Here is a 14,477-nt window from a genome sequence, read left to right on the forward strand (position 1 = left end):
TGAGGGGGTCATCTCTCCTGTTGATTTCAATGAATGGGCCAGTCCAATTGTTCCTGTGTTGAAAAGCTCTGGAGCAGTGAGGATCTGCGGGGACGACAAGGTGACCATAAATCGATCGCCACTCAATACAGGATCAGTATCCACTACCCAAAGCGGATGACCTGTTTTCGACATTCGCTGGTGGGAAGTCATTTACCAAGTTGGATCTAACGTCTGCCTACATGACACAAGCGCTGGATGAGGATTCAAGGAAACTCATGTGCATTAACACTCACAATGGGCTGTTCATCTACAATCACTGTCCTTTTGGAATCCGCTCAGCAGCGGCCATCTTTCAGAGAAACATGGAGAGTCCATTAAAATCTTTGCCAAAAACTGTCCTGTTCCAGGACGACATCCTGATCACGGGCTGCAACACTACAGAACACCTGAGTAACCTGGAGGAAGTTCTGCATCGTTTGGATAAAGTAGGGCTCAGAATGAAACGTGAGAAATGCGTGTTTATGGCGCCCGAAGTGGTGTTCTTAGGCAGAAGAGTCACCGCCGCTGGAATCATGCCATGTGATTCCAAAGTCGAAGCAATCAAGAACACGCCCATACCAGAAAATGTGTCACAATTACATTCCTTCTTGGGTTTGCTGAACCATTTTGGCAGTTTCTTGCCACAGGTGAGCACAGTGTTGGAACCCTTGCATCAGCTCCTTCGGAAAGGAAAAATTTGGGTTTGGGCCAAGGCCCAGGATGATGCTTTCAAGGAAGCTAAAGGCCTATTGTGTTCTATCAAGCTGCTTGTACTTTTTGATCCATGCAAACGTCTTGTATTGTCGTGTGATGCCAGTGCATATGGGGTAGGCTGTGTATTGCAACAAGCCAATGAGTCGGGCAAGTTACAGCCTGTTGCGTTCCCTTCCAGAACCTTGACGAAAGCAGAATGAGCCCATGGTATGATTGATAAAGAAGCCTCAGACTGTGTGTTTGGGGTAACCAAGATGCATCAGTATCTGTTTGGTCATAAATTTGAGCTTGAAACCGACCACAAACCGCTGACTTTCTTGTTTTCAGAGAACAAAGGCATCAACGCCAATGCGTCATTCCCAGTGTTCAGCGGTGGGCCTTGAAGTTGTCTGTTTGTAATTATACTATTCGTTACAGGCCTGGCACTGGGAATTGTGCTGATGCACTGAGTTGACTGCCGGTGCCTGTTGCTGATCGCAACAATACTCCTCAACCTGCTGACCTTGTATTGGCTATGAATGCGTTTGAGAGTGACAGCTCTCCGGTCACTGCTGCTCAAGTTAGGTTGTGGTCTTACAGAGATCCTGTGTTGTCTGTAGTCAAGCGTTGCGTTATGACTGGCGATTGGTCCGGCATACCAGACTCAGAGGAGTACAAACCATATTCACGTCATCGAGATGAGCTGTCTCTCCATTCAGATTGCCTCGTTTGGGGCAGACGTGTTATCATGCCAAAACAGGCGAGAGGGAGATTGGTGTCTGAACTACATATTACCCATCCTGATATTGATATCATGAAAGCTGTTGCAAGGTTCCATGTTTGGTGGCCTGGTATTGATTCCGAACTTGAATCTTTTGTTCATCGTTGTGATACGTGTACGCAGCTCAGTAAGTCGCCAGCGAAATCGCCACTGAGCCTGTGGTCATGGCTTTTCCAACCTTGGTCCAGGATTCATGTTGACTTTGCAGGTCCGTTCTTTGGGAAAATGTTCCTTGTTGTCATTGATGCATTTTCCAAGTAGATTGAATACTCTATCATGTCTACCAGCACTTCTGCAGCTACCATTGATAAATTTACGTGTCATGTTGGCTACTCACGGTGTACCACATGAGTTGGTAAGCTATAATGGTTCATGTTTCACATGTCAGGAATTTCAGGAATTCATGAGGTTGAATGGCATCAGACATGTCCGTTCTGCTCCGTTCAAACCCGCTTCTAATGGCCAGGCAGAGCATGCTGTCCAGATCATCAAGCAAGGATTAAGGCATGTTACTCAAGGTTCGCTTCAAACGTGTTTGTCACGCGTGTTGCTCGGGTATAGATCACGACCACATACCGTAACTCGAGTGCCCCCAGCAGAATATAAATATCGAAAAGCTCAGTTGACGTTGTGCTCCACAAAATAACAGCGAAACGGAGTTGAGTGAAAGGGTGAAAATTCTACAGATGCTGTGATAAATAACTACCTCTGTCGGTTTGAATGTTTGAAAGAGAATAGACGTCTGGATCAATTTTTGAATCTCTATATATCAAGGAGGAGTGTCTGTGTGTCTGTTTGGATGTCTGCTTATAACTCAAGAACTACACATCGGAGAAAAGTTTTAGACACAGATTCGGAATCAGCATAAAATCCTGGTGGTTATAGGCTACTTTTTATTTTAATATCAATGGTTTAAAAAACTGGGCTAGCTGCAATTCCATGGTGTAGTTTGTGGCGGCGCTATTGCCCCTTTCCGATCCCATGATGCATTGCGGTTCCGATTCGCGATAAGGTCTATGCGCTATCACCGACACTTTTCCACCTTTTCCATACCTTTTAATCAGATTTACCTTGTCGTCCATCGTAACCACATTATGCTTGGAAACACAAGCATTATCCTTCTTCGGACCCATGGCTAACACAGACACAGTAAAGGAATACTGTACGTCGCCTGTTTTGAATGAGAATCAGCAGTTGCGCGTATGTACATTATACTGTATGTACATATTTATATATTTTTAATGTGCTTTTTATTGTATTTTAAATTGTTTTTTAGCTTCTTTTATTGTTAATTTATTTTAAATATATTTTAAAGGAAAACAAATGTTTTCACGTCCGTAGGAGTGACGTAATGTCGCACACAATGACGTTCGCTGCCCGGTCATGAAAGAAATTATGATTCTCTTGCCAAAGTGACAAATGAAGATCAGGCAGTAAACCACCCAACTGAGTTTCTCAACAGTCGTCAGCCTCAAGGACTCCCAACACACAGGTTGATTCTCAAGGTGGGAGCACCAATCATGCTTCTAAGGAATCTTGATCAACCAAAGCTGTGTAATGGAACATGATTGACAATCCAGCAAATGATGCCGCATGTTCTAGAGGCAACCATCCTCTCAGGACAATACAGAGGAGAGAAAGTATTAATTCCAAGGATACCACTTATTCCACCTGACCTTCCATTCTCCTTCAAGAGGATTCAGTTCCCCATCAGGCTATGTTTTGCTATGTCCATCAACAGGGCGCAGGGGCAATCAATGAAGGTTGTAGGCCTGAACTTCACAGAACAAGTGTTTGCTTCCACCTGTGTAATATTTTTATTCATAATTATGATGTTATAGGTCACGTGGTAAGAAACGCCATCTTGGAACAACGTTGCACCTCTCCATCTCCCAAACCACTCAATGGAAAAAATTGAAATATGGCTCATTGTCAAGTACTCCCCATGGGCAATAAGATATGTTGATGGTGATGTCATCGGTGCCTAAATTATGACGTCATAATTCAACAAGTACAATGCTTGATCTGATCAGCATGAATAAAACAAAAATTCCTCTGAAACTGTTTCAGTGGACACGAAATCGTGTGGACCGATGGACACGAAATTTTCAGAATATATGCAGCTGCTCCTGTAGAATTTTATAATGATGATTATAACGTCATAAGTCACGTGGTACAGACGCCAACTTGGAAAAAATCGAAAAACTTCGCACCTCGATATCTCTGAAACCACTCCATGGAAAAAAAATTGACACCTTCCTCATTGTCAACTACTCCCCATGGGGAATAAGATATGTTAATGATGATGTCATTGGTGCCTTTGTTATGACGTCATAATTCGACAAATACAACACTTATCCGATCATTATTTTAAAAATTCAACAACTGTTGGTCTGATGGACACAACATTTTCACCATAGGAGAGCCTCCTCCTTCAGAATATTTTAATGATAAATCATGACGTCATGTGGTACAGGCGCTATCTTGGAAAAACCGAAAAATGTTGCACCTCAAAATCTCCAAAACCGCTGCATGGAAAAAATTGAAACATGGCTCATTGTGAAGAACTCCATATGGGGGATAGGTGTTGTTAACGATGACGTCATTGGTGCCATAATTATGACGTCATAATTCGACAGGGACAATGCTTAGTCTGATCAGTTTGAAATGTATTAAGCATGATCGATGCAACAATTATATTAGAGAATATAAATTTATGATGTCATCACTCATGTGGTCTGGCAGCCATATTGGATCAAAGCAAAACAATGTTCAAAAACAGAAGAGTTGGCTCGCAACAAGTTGACTGCGCAGGTAAGTATTCCATGAATACCATGTCGTTAACATGTTGTTGCGGTTGTGAAATAAAGGCAAACCCCCTATGGTTCGTTGCATGACAACATGCAGCCTGCATTAGTCAGTTATGTCTTATTGAATGTAAAGATTAGCCCTTTCCCATTGAGTAGTAAAAAAAGACCAAATATGCATTGAGTTAGGCAGAATGTCACAGTGTCACACCCTTGTGTGGTTAAGGGAAGCCATGTTTTTAATAAGCAGAAAGGCGTGGCCAGAAGCACAGGCCCACGTGACTCGTGAGGGGGCGGGAACACCTCGCCATGATGCGACAAGCCTCAGCCAATGGGAGGCTATAGAACATTTTGAGGGGCGTGGGCGGATTTGGTAAAAGCCCACGCGGATCACAATTTCATTCTCTTTTGCCTGGGATTTCGCCACGTCGACGACCTCCTGCTCTGTTCTCTCTTTGCCTCATGGACGACACGATTCTCTTGCTTTTTGGACTTCTTCAAGGACACACCTGAGCTCTTGCCCTTTTCGCCACGTCTACGACGAGACCTCGCTTGCCTTTTCGTTTCTTCCACGACACGTGTTTGGCCTTTGTTCGATGCCCGACACCCATCGCGTCTGCGCCGATCTTTTGCGCCATCCGGCTGACCCGCAAGCGTTGGCAATTTCTACACGACTCACCTGCGCTGAAGTTCATCTGCCTGTGCTGAGTTCGTCCGTGCCAACTTCGAGGCAGCGGTTCGTCCTGTGGGCCTGACGTCATCGAACTGTGAGCCGTGCACACCAGACCCCGTGGCCAATTGGAGGAATCCCAGCACGTACATCGGTACGCCCTTTAACCAGTGTTATTCCCTGAGTGTATGTGTCAGAGAGTAAAGGCGCCAATGGGGTTTATTATGATAGGTAACCATTGTTGAGGTGTATCTTCGTCTCTGTTCTCTGTGCCTTCTGAATAAAAGGTTGCACATTTGATTCCTTTCCAACCTGTTCGGTACGTCCTTTCATCAATTCGCGGAGCATTATCCGAGACCGAATTTGGCTGGATTCAGGTCCATAAATCTCGTGGGGGTAATGCCGCTTTCCACACCGTGCAAAACTGCTCGGCACACAATTGAATAAGGTATGGTCTCGTGGTTAGGATTCGACGCTCTCACCGCCGCGGCCCTTCGTACCTCTGGCCCCCGCAACAATATGTTATTCCCCTTTGGAGAGTTCTTTACAATGTGCCATGTCTCAATTTTTTTGATGCAGCACTTTCGGAGATCATCAATTGAATTGGCCACAGGTAGCCTCCAAGCAGGTTGTAGAGACATCTCAAAGATGATCAAAGGAAATTGTATGCACCTGAGCTCAAATTGAGTGCCATAGCAAAGGGGATTAATTGACATTTCAGATTTTCATTTTTAATTAATTTGGAAAATAATTCCAAACAATAAATTCCACTTTGACTTTACGGGGTATTAGGTGTCGATCAGTGGAAAAAATCCCGATTTAATCCATTTTAAATACAGGATGTAACAACAAATTGTGAAGAAGTCAAGGGGTGTGAATACTTTCTGAAGGCACTGTATATTGAAAACAATTATTTTGTTACCTTTTCTAGATTTCTCATTTTAAGGAGGATGTGGAATCGGCGCACAGAGAAGATTGAGGATATAGGGTTCAACTGTATGCAGGATTGCTGCACATGTACGGGCACAATAAGAAAGCAGTAAGGAGAGATGTGGATAAGGTGGGGAAATATATGGAAGGGAGGTGTACAAGTTGGAAGAGGATGGTGGGAAGAAGATCATCTATAAATTGGGGATAGTAAGGATGAGGATGAGGACAGGGATGAGGACAGTAAGGACATTAATTGGGGGTGGGTGCTGATTTTGAATGGTGCCGGGAGGTTAGTGACAGAGAAGGGAGGGGGTTAGTGGTGAATGTATGGGAAGGATAATTGAAGGAGCTGATGAACTGAGGAGGAAGCAATAGTGAGCTGGTGCTTCCTTGTTATGAAGAGGGGAAGTGGAGGTAGTGGAGATCACGGAGGAGGAAGCAAGGACAGCAATAAAGAGGATGAAGAGGGGGAAGCGAGTCAGGCATTGACGAGATGTGTGCAGAGATGACAGATGCTGTGGGAAAAGTTGGAGTCAGTTGGACGAGGAGGCTGATGAATGTACGTATGAGAGGGTTCAACTGGAGGATTGGAGGGCAGGCTTAATTGTGCAGATATGGAAGAGAAAAGGTGATGTTCAAGATCTGGGGAAGTGCAGAGGCATTACACGCCTTAGTCATGTCATGAAAACTGTACTGGAGAGGATTCTGGATGGAAGGACAAGGAAGTGTGACAAGGATGGAAGGACAAGGATGACCCGCTTCCGGTCTTGCCGGTTTCGTTTATTCGCAGCTCTCCACACTCTCCATCGAAATCGAAGTTGTCATTGTTCCCATTTGTATTTTCGTTATAACTGTATTTATTTTATGGTGTTCTACGTATAGTGTGTCCCGAGGAAGATTTTCGGTGCAAATCTTTCATACCTGTATAGAAAATCGTGTTAATTCGTGTCGTGTCTTTTGAGGCCTTGTACAGTGTCCAACCTTGAGGCTTTGTTTTTCTCTCAGCGGTCCGTCATTTGTGCTCCAATAACTTTCGTTCTCTGTTTTCCCAGTCTTTTCACCCCATAGCCTACTTCGTTGTTTAAAATCTCAACTGAAAAAAAAACAAAACAAAAAAAAAACCATTTCCTTCTCTGTTCTTATTTGTTGTTCTCATTCGTTTTTTCGTTCTTATTCGTTCGTTCATTCTTCAACCACGTGTTTCTCCCCTATTTCCCCAGATAGTTTTCACTGTTAAACTTTAAAATGTTGACACTTTCCCCTCAAGTTCTGTATTCCGTCGTATATTATAACACCTTTTTCTTCTTCTTCTTTCAAAGGCTGCTTTCGACTTGCTCACCAAATCTATTCATCCCGAAAAAAATTCCATCTCTTCCAGTGCCTCTTTTCTACATTCCCTAAACTCTCCTGCACTCCATCCTCCCTCCAGCATCCTTAAACGTATTTTTGACTCAAAGGTCACAAGAAACTCATTTTGCAATAAATGTTCGTTTCCCATGAATCGTACACTTTCTAAAATCCAATCTCACCCCTCCCCTCCAAATCTTCCCCATAACCCCTCCCCTCCAAATCTTCCCCATCACCCCTCCCCTCCAAATCTTCCCCATCACCCATCCCTTTCAAATCTTCCCCCTTGCCCCTCCCCTCCAAATCCTTCCCATCACCCATCCCTTTCAAATCTCCTCCCACACCCCTCCCCTCCAAGACTCCCCCTCGCCCCTCCCCTCCTAGAATCCCCGCTCACCCCTCCCCTCCAAATCTCCCCCATATCCCATCCCTTTCAAATCCCTCCCCGTGTCCCTTCCCTCCTAAACTCCCCCCTCGCCCCTCCCCTTCAAATCTCACAACCCTCATTTCTTCTCAATTTCCCCCCTCTCACTCCCCTCCTCAAAGCATCCTCCCCACTTCTTCCCCCTTCCAGCTCTCACCTCCATCTCCCCCAACCTTTTGCCTCGCTCTTCCCCCTCCTCAAATAACACCTCATTGTGCCTCACCCAATCACCATCAAACCTTTTGTCCGCCCCATCCTTCCCTTTCTCCGAGCTATTCTGAAATCTCTGACACACCTTCAACAGCTCTCCCTACCTCTTCCACCTCTTCCACATCTTACCCTACCCCTCCTCCCCCCTGTGCTGTATCCGATGCTCCCCCTTCCTCTTCATTAATGGTATGGACCTCAAACATCCGGGGCCTTCGTTCAAACTTAACTGATCTCTCCATACAGGTTGCTTCTGATGAACCAGACGTGATCTGCTTAACAGAAACTTTCCTCCTTCATGACGTCTCTGATTCCTTAGTATCTCTCCCGGGTTACTCCTTCCTCCGGTATGATAGACCTGAGCCTCGTCCTGGAGGTGGGGTTGCTATCTTTATCAAAAACTCTCTTCCTCACTCGCCCTGCACTGCACTCTCTCCACCTCACCCCAGGAATACCTCTGGCTACGGCTTCCCCTTCACTCCCACCTCTTGTTCATATGTGTGTTGTACCGTCCACCAAACAGTGATGACTCCATCTACATCTCGCTGTCTGATAATATGGACCAACTTCTATCTACTCATCCCAACTCTCTCTTCCTCATATGTGGTGATTTCAATTGTCACCATGCCAGTTGGCTGGGTGTGGGTACCTCTCTCACCAGCCAAGGCTCCACAGCAAAGGACTTCTGCGACTCACTGGGACTGACACAATCTGTCAATTTCCTGACCCGGATCTCAGTCAACGGAGCATCTTCTCTTCTGGACTTGATTATGACTAACTTCGCTGAAAATGTCTGCTGCTCTTCTTCTGCTCCAATCGGCTCATCTGATCATGTGCTTGTTAAAGTGGACATCTCTCTGACCATTCTCAGGGAGCCTGCTCAGCGTCGATGAGTCTGGCATTTCACTCAGGCCAACTGGCAGCCATCTTCAAGCAGCCATCAATCATCTGGACTGGTCTCCCATCTCTGCCACCTCTGACATCAACTCATCCTGGGAATTCTTCCAAAGTAAATTGCTCTCTCTCTCATGCACAGATTTATCCCATCTCGTCTTCAGTTGTCATACCCTTCCTCCCGTCCATGGGACACGGATTTTGTGGTGAGGCTGTTGCCCAGAAACAACTTGCCTTTGTCTCCTGGAAAGCAAATCCAACGGAAGGAAATCTCATTTCCTTTCACAAAGCCCGAAACAAGTGTGTGTCCACCCTCAGGAGAGCCAGGAAACAATATCTCTCCATTCTCAAGACCGAACTCTCTTATCTGTCTCCCTCTTCCAAATCCTGGTGGCGTCTGGTCAAATCTGTTTCTGGTGTTTGTTCCCCCTCCATCCCCTCCCTTACCTCAAACGGCTACACAGCTGACTCCGCACGTGAAAAAGCTGAATGCCTCAACTCTGTGTTTGCCTCGAAATCTTGTGTCCCAAACCCATCCCTCTCTGTACCCACCATACCCAGTCGTACCCAGCTGCTCCTGGACTCCGTGTCCTTTCCTCCTGACAAGGTGGAAAAGTTTATGTCAACCCTCGACTCTGATTCTGCAACTGGACCTGACGGCATAAGCCCACGGGTCCTAAAATCCTGTTCTTCTGCTCTTTCACTCCCTCTCTCTGTTCTCTTCACCCTCTCTTTTTCTCAAGGTCAACTGCCATCTGCTTGGAAATCAGCCAACATCACCGCTTTGCACAAAAAAGGTGCAAAAACAGATCCTAGCAACTACAGACCAATCAGCCTTCTCCCAATTATCAGCAAAGTCATGGAATCCATCATTGCTTCGGATATGAAATCTTTCCTCTTCTCCAATGGCTTGATCTCTGATCATCTATTTGGTTTCAGACCAGGTCACTCTACTCTGGACATGCTGCTTCTGCTGTCTCAACAATGGATGGAGGTCCTCAATGCCAAACAGGAAATTAGAGCTGTCTCCCTCGACATATCACGTGCCTTCGATACGGTCTGGCACCCCGCTCTGCTCACCAAACTCTACTCCTTTGGTATCCATGGAAATCTCCATGCATGGCTGGCGGACTTCCTCTCCAGTTGTAGTCAACGTGTGGCCCTGAATGGGTTTCTCTCATCTCCTCTTCCTGTTCAGGCTGGAGTTCCCCAAGGCAGTGTTCTGGACCCTGTGCTTTTTCTGGTCTTCATCAATGATCTCTCTGACTCTCTTGAAAATCCTCTCTATCTCTTTGCTGATGACTCCACTCTCTGCCGCTCCATTCCTCATCCCTCAGATCGGCAGTCTGCAGCCTCCTCACTCTCTGCAGACCTGGACAAAATCACAGATTGGGCAAACAAGTGGAACATGTCTTTCAATCCTGACAAATCTCACACTCTTACGATGTCTCTCCGAAAAGACCGACTGGACAACCCTCCCATCTACTTTCTGAATAATCCTCTCCAAGAAGTTCTGTCACTCAAGCTTTTGGGTCTCACTATCTGCCATGATCTTTCCTGGGAAAACCACATTTCCAAGCTGGCCTCCAAAGCCAGTCGCCGACTGGGCATCCTCCATCGTGCGAAGTCCTTCCATGGCACACCTGAGCTCCTCACCACATACAAGGCTTTCATCCGCAGCTCAATGGAGTACTGCTCTCCCCTCTGGGCTGGTGCTCCTGCCTCACACCTAGCTCGTCTTCACGCTGTTGAAACCAAAGCATTCAGAATCATTGGAATCTCCCGCGATGACGCTATCTCCGAGGGCCTTTCACTTACTCACCGCAGGCAGGTTGGTGGTCTTTCCGTCTTCTACCGACTCCTCTCCAGCCTTGCTCCCCCAGCTCTCTCTGGGCTCTGACTCCCAAATATTCCTCCAGGTCGCACAAGATCTGCCTGCAACCCTCTTATGGTTAAACTGCCAAAATCAAGACTGTCTGGTCACTTTAACTCCTTCATTCCTCTTTTCTCCCACCTCTGGAACAAACTCCCACTCATCCCTCCAGGTCTTTAAAACGGCTGTTCACCACCATCTCTTATCTTCCCCAATCCAAAACCTTGATCTTTTCTACCCCCGATAATTTCACCCCAAATCCACTTTTTTAAGTGCCGACTTCTTTCCTGGAAGTTCTTGGTGTCCTTGCGTTTTATACCTATCCTGCCCCCCCCCCGCCCCCACAGGCCCTCTCCCTCCAACACATCTCCCGATGTCCCTGCTCTCAAATGTTGTGTTTGTGTGCTTCCTCCCCTTCCCTCCCCATCTTGTCGACTGCTCCCCTTTTTATATACTGTAGCTGTTACCGCTGGATGCACACAATCGCCTTGCATCGACCAGAACACGGCCAGACGCGCCTCTCCCGGGCATGCCCGGACTCACTGTTCCCGGGCACGCCCGAACCTCCCGGGCACGCCCGTTCTCGTCTTTCCCGGGCATGCCAGCTCTCGCCTTTCCAGGGCTCGCCCAGAGCGTCCGGGCATGCCCGCTATCGCTTTTTCAGGGCTCGCCCAGAGCGTCCGGGCATGCCCGCTATCGCCTTTCCAGGGCTCGCCCAGAGCGTCCGGGCATGCCCGCTATCGCCTTTCCAGGGCTCGCCCAGAGCGTCCGGGCATGCCCGCTCTCGCTTTTCCAGTGCTCGTCCAGAGCGCCCAGGCACGCCCAGCCTCGACTTGCCAGGCCGCAGCCAAACACGCCCGGGCAGGTCCAGACTCGCCTTTCCAAGGCTCGCCCTTGACACCCGGGCATGCCCGGTATAGCTTTTGCCGGGCAAACTTCCCGACATAAATGTGTATATATATTGCTGCCCGATAAACGGGCTTGTGAGAATACCTGAGCTGTTTTGTTTCAATAAAGCAACTCGGACGAATTCCGTCTTTGGTCGCGTCAATTCTTTCGACTCGCGTTGGAGCGCAGTTCCTTCATTGGTGACCTACCGACATGGATACGGCAGTGACGCTTAAACTGCCTACCTTCTGGGAGGCTCACGCGGCTGTTTGGTTCGCTCAGGCGGACTCTCAGTTCGCCCTGCGAGGCATCACCGCGGACGACACACGCTGCTACCATGTTGTGGCGGCGCTCGGTTCCGCCACCGCGGCCCGCGCCTTGAGCCTCCTCGAGCACCCGCCGGCTGCTGACAAATACGACGCGCTGAAGACACTCCTCCTCGACGCTTTCGCCCTCTCACCGGCAGCATGCGCACGGCGCCTGCTCGCTCTGCCCGAGCTCGGCGACACGCACCCGTCCGAGCGCATGGACTATATGCTCTCGTTGCTCGGTGAGCCCTCTCCCGGGCATCGCCGTGCCTGAACGGCGTTTCGACCACGTCCACGTGGACCTGGTGGGTCCCCTGCCCCCCTCGCGGGGGTTCACCCACCTGCTCACCATGGTGGACAGGACCACCAGGTGGCCGGAGGCCGTGCCCCTCGCCTCCACCACCACCGCCGACGTGGCGCAGGCGTTCATCGCCACCTGGGTCGCGCGCTTCGGCGCACCAGCGGACATCTCGTCCGACCGCGGCTCACAGTTCACGTCTGAGCTTTGGGGCACGGTGGTCCGTTCGTTGGGGGTCACGCTGCACCGCACCACGGCCTACCACCCCCAAGCCAACGGGTTGTGTGAGCGGTTTCACCGTTCCATGAAGGCCGCACTCATGGCCGGCCTTCAGGACGACGGTTGGGCCGACCGGCTGCCGTGGGTCCTTTTGGGCCTTCGCACGGCCCCCAAGGAAGACCTCCAGGCGTCCGCCGCCGAGCTCGTCTACGGCCAGCCGCTCCGCGTCCCGGGCGAATTCGTGCCCGACGCTACCAGTCCCTGGTCCGCCGCTCGCCAGCGCTCGGACCTCCAGGAGGCCGCCCGACGATTTGCCCCCGTGCCGACGTCCCGCCACGGTGGCCCCCAGTCCTACGTCCCCCCGGCGCTTCGCACAGCGGAGTACGTCTTTGTGCGTCATGACGCGCACCGGGGGCCACTCCGGCCGCCGTACGATGGGCCCTTCCGGGTCCTGCGACGGGGCGACAAGTCTTTCATCGTCGACTTCGGCGGCCGGCCGGACCGGATTTCTGTGGACCGCCTCAAACCGGCGCACATGGATGTCGACCGACCACCACGGTTGGCCCTTCCTCCGCGGCGAGGCCACCCCCCGTCCACAGTTCCCCCCGCTCGACCACCCACCACCACGTCGGACCCCTCCCCACGACCCTCCAGGGGTCGCTTCGGCCGGGTCATCCGGACCCCCCTTAAATTGACCCTGCTGGTGCAGGTCGATTCTGGAGGGGCGTGTGTGGCGGTTACCGCTGGATGCACACAATCGCCTTGCACCGGCCAGAACACGGCCAGACGCGCCTCTCCCGGGCATGCCCGGACTCACTGTTCCCGGGCACGCCCGAACCTCCCGGGCACGCCCGGTCTCGTCTTTCCCGGGCATGCCCGCTCTCGCCTTTTCAGGGCTCGCCCAGAGCGTCCGGGCATGCCCGCTATCGCCTTTCCAGGGCTCGCCCAGAGCGTGCGGGCATGCCCGCTCTCGCTTTTCCAGTGCTCGTCCAGAGCGCCCGGGCACGCCCAGCCTCGACTTGCCAGGCCGCAGCCAAACACGCCCAGGCAGGTCCAGACTCGCCTTTCCAAGGCTCGCCCTTGACACACGGGCATGCCCGGTATAGCTTTTACCGGGCAAACTTCCCGACATAAATGTGTATATATATTGCTGCCCGATAAACGGGCTTGTGAGAATACCTGAGCTGTTTTGTTTCAATAAAGCAACTCGGGCGAATTCCGTCTTTGGTCGCGTCAATTCTTTTGACTCGGGTTGGAGCGCAGTTCCTTCAATACTTTGTTTGCTTGTTTGTTTGATTTGTTTGTTTGATAAATGCTAGCTCTTTCACAAGCCTCGACTCTGTATACAAAAAAAAAGAAAAAAAGAAGTGTGGAGTTGGAGATCGGCAAAGAGCAGCAGGGGTTGAGAAAGGGAAGAGGGACAACGCATGGGATGTTCATGCTGACATCGCTGAGGAAGAAGAAGTTGGAGGTGCAAGGTTAATTGGCATTGGGATTTGTGGACCTGCAAATGGCCTATGACACTGTCCTGAGAACCATGGTGATGGCGACACTGAGATGGATAGGATTGCTGGAAGCAGAAGTTATGTTGGTGGAGTGAATGTGCAATGGAGATGCAATAAGATAAGACGGGTGATGTAGGAAGTACTGGGGGAGTGGAAAGGGGCATTTGGGAAGCATGGGCTGAAGCAATGCAAAGACTCAGGTGATGTGGGTCAGGCAGCAGAATAAATAAATCAGTATCAGGTGAGAGGTGAAGGAGATCAGACAGGGAAATTGGTTTGAGTATCTGGGGGCAACAGAGACCGGTGATGGTAGGTTGGAGGCAGTTTCGGAAAGTTGGATGGAAAGTTGGAGGCAGGATTTCTGGTGGGTGCGAATGCGTGGAGAAGGGTGGAGGCTTGATGGCAGCCCTAAAGATATCATGAAAATTGATTGCAGAAGTGAAGAGGGTGGACAGAAGGTGGGTGGATGAACTGAGGAAGGAGATTGGTGTGCAGTTGAGCTTGACGGAGAGATTGATGAAAAGCCGGCTGAAGTGCACTGGACACTTGATGTGTACGGAGGAAGAGAGAATGGCAAAGAGAGCGGGTATGTTAAGGGAGTAAAGTAGGAGG

This window comes from Myxine glutinosa, chromosome 5 (genome assembly GCF_964187855.1).
Source record: "Myxine glutinosa chromosome 5, kmMyxGlut1.1, whole genome shotgun sequence".
Classification (NCBI taxonomy): Eukaryota; Metazoa; Chordata; class Myxini; order Myxiniformes; family Myxinidae; genus Myxine; species Myxine glutinosa.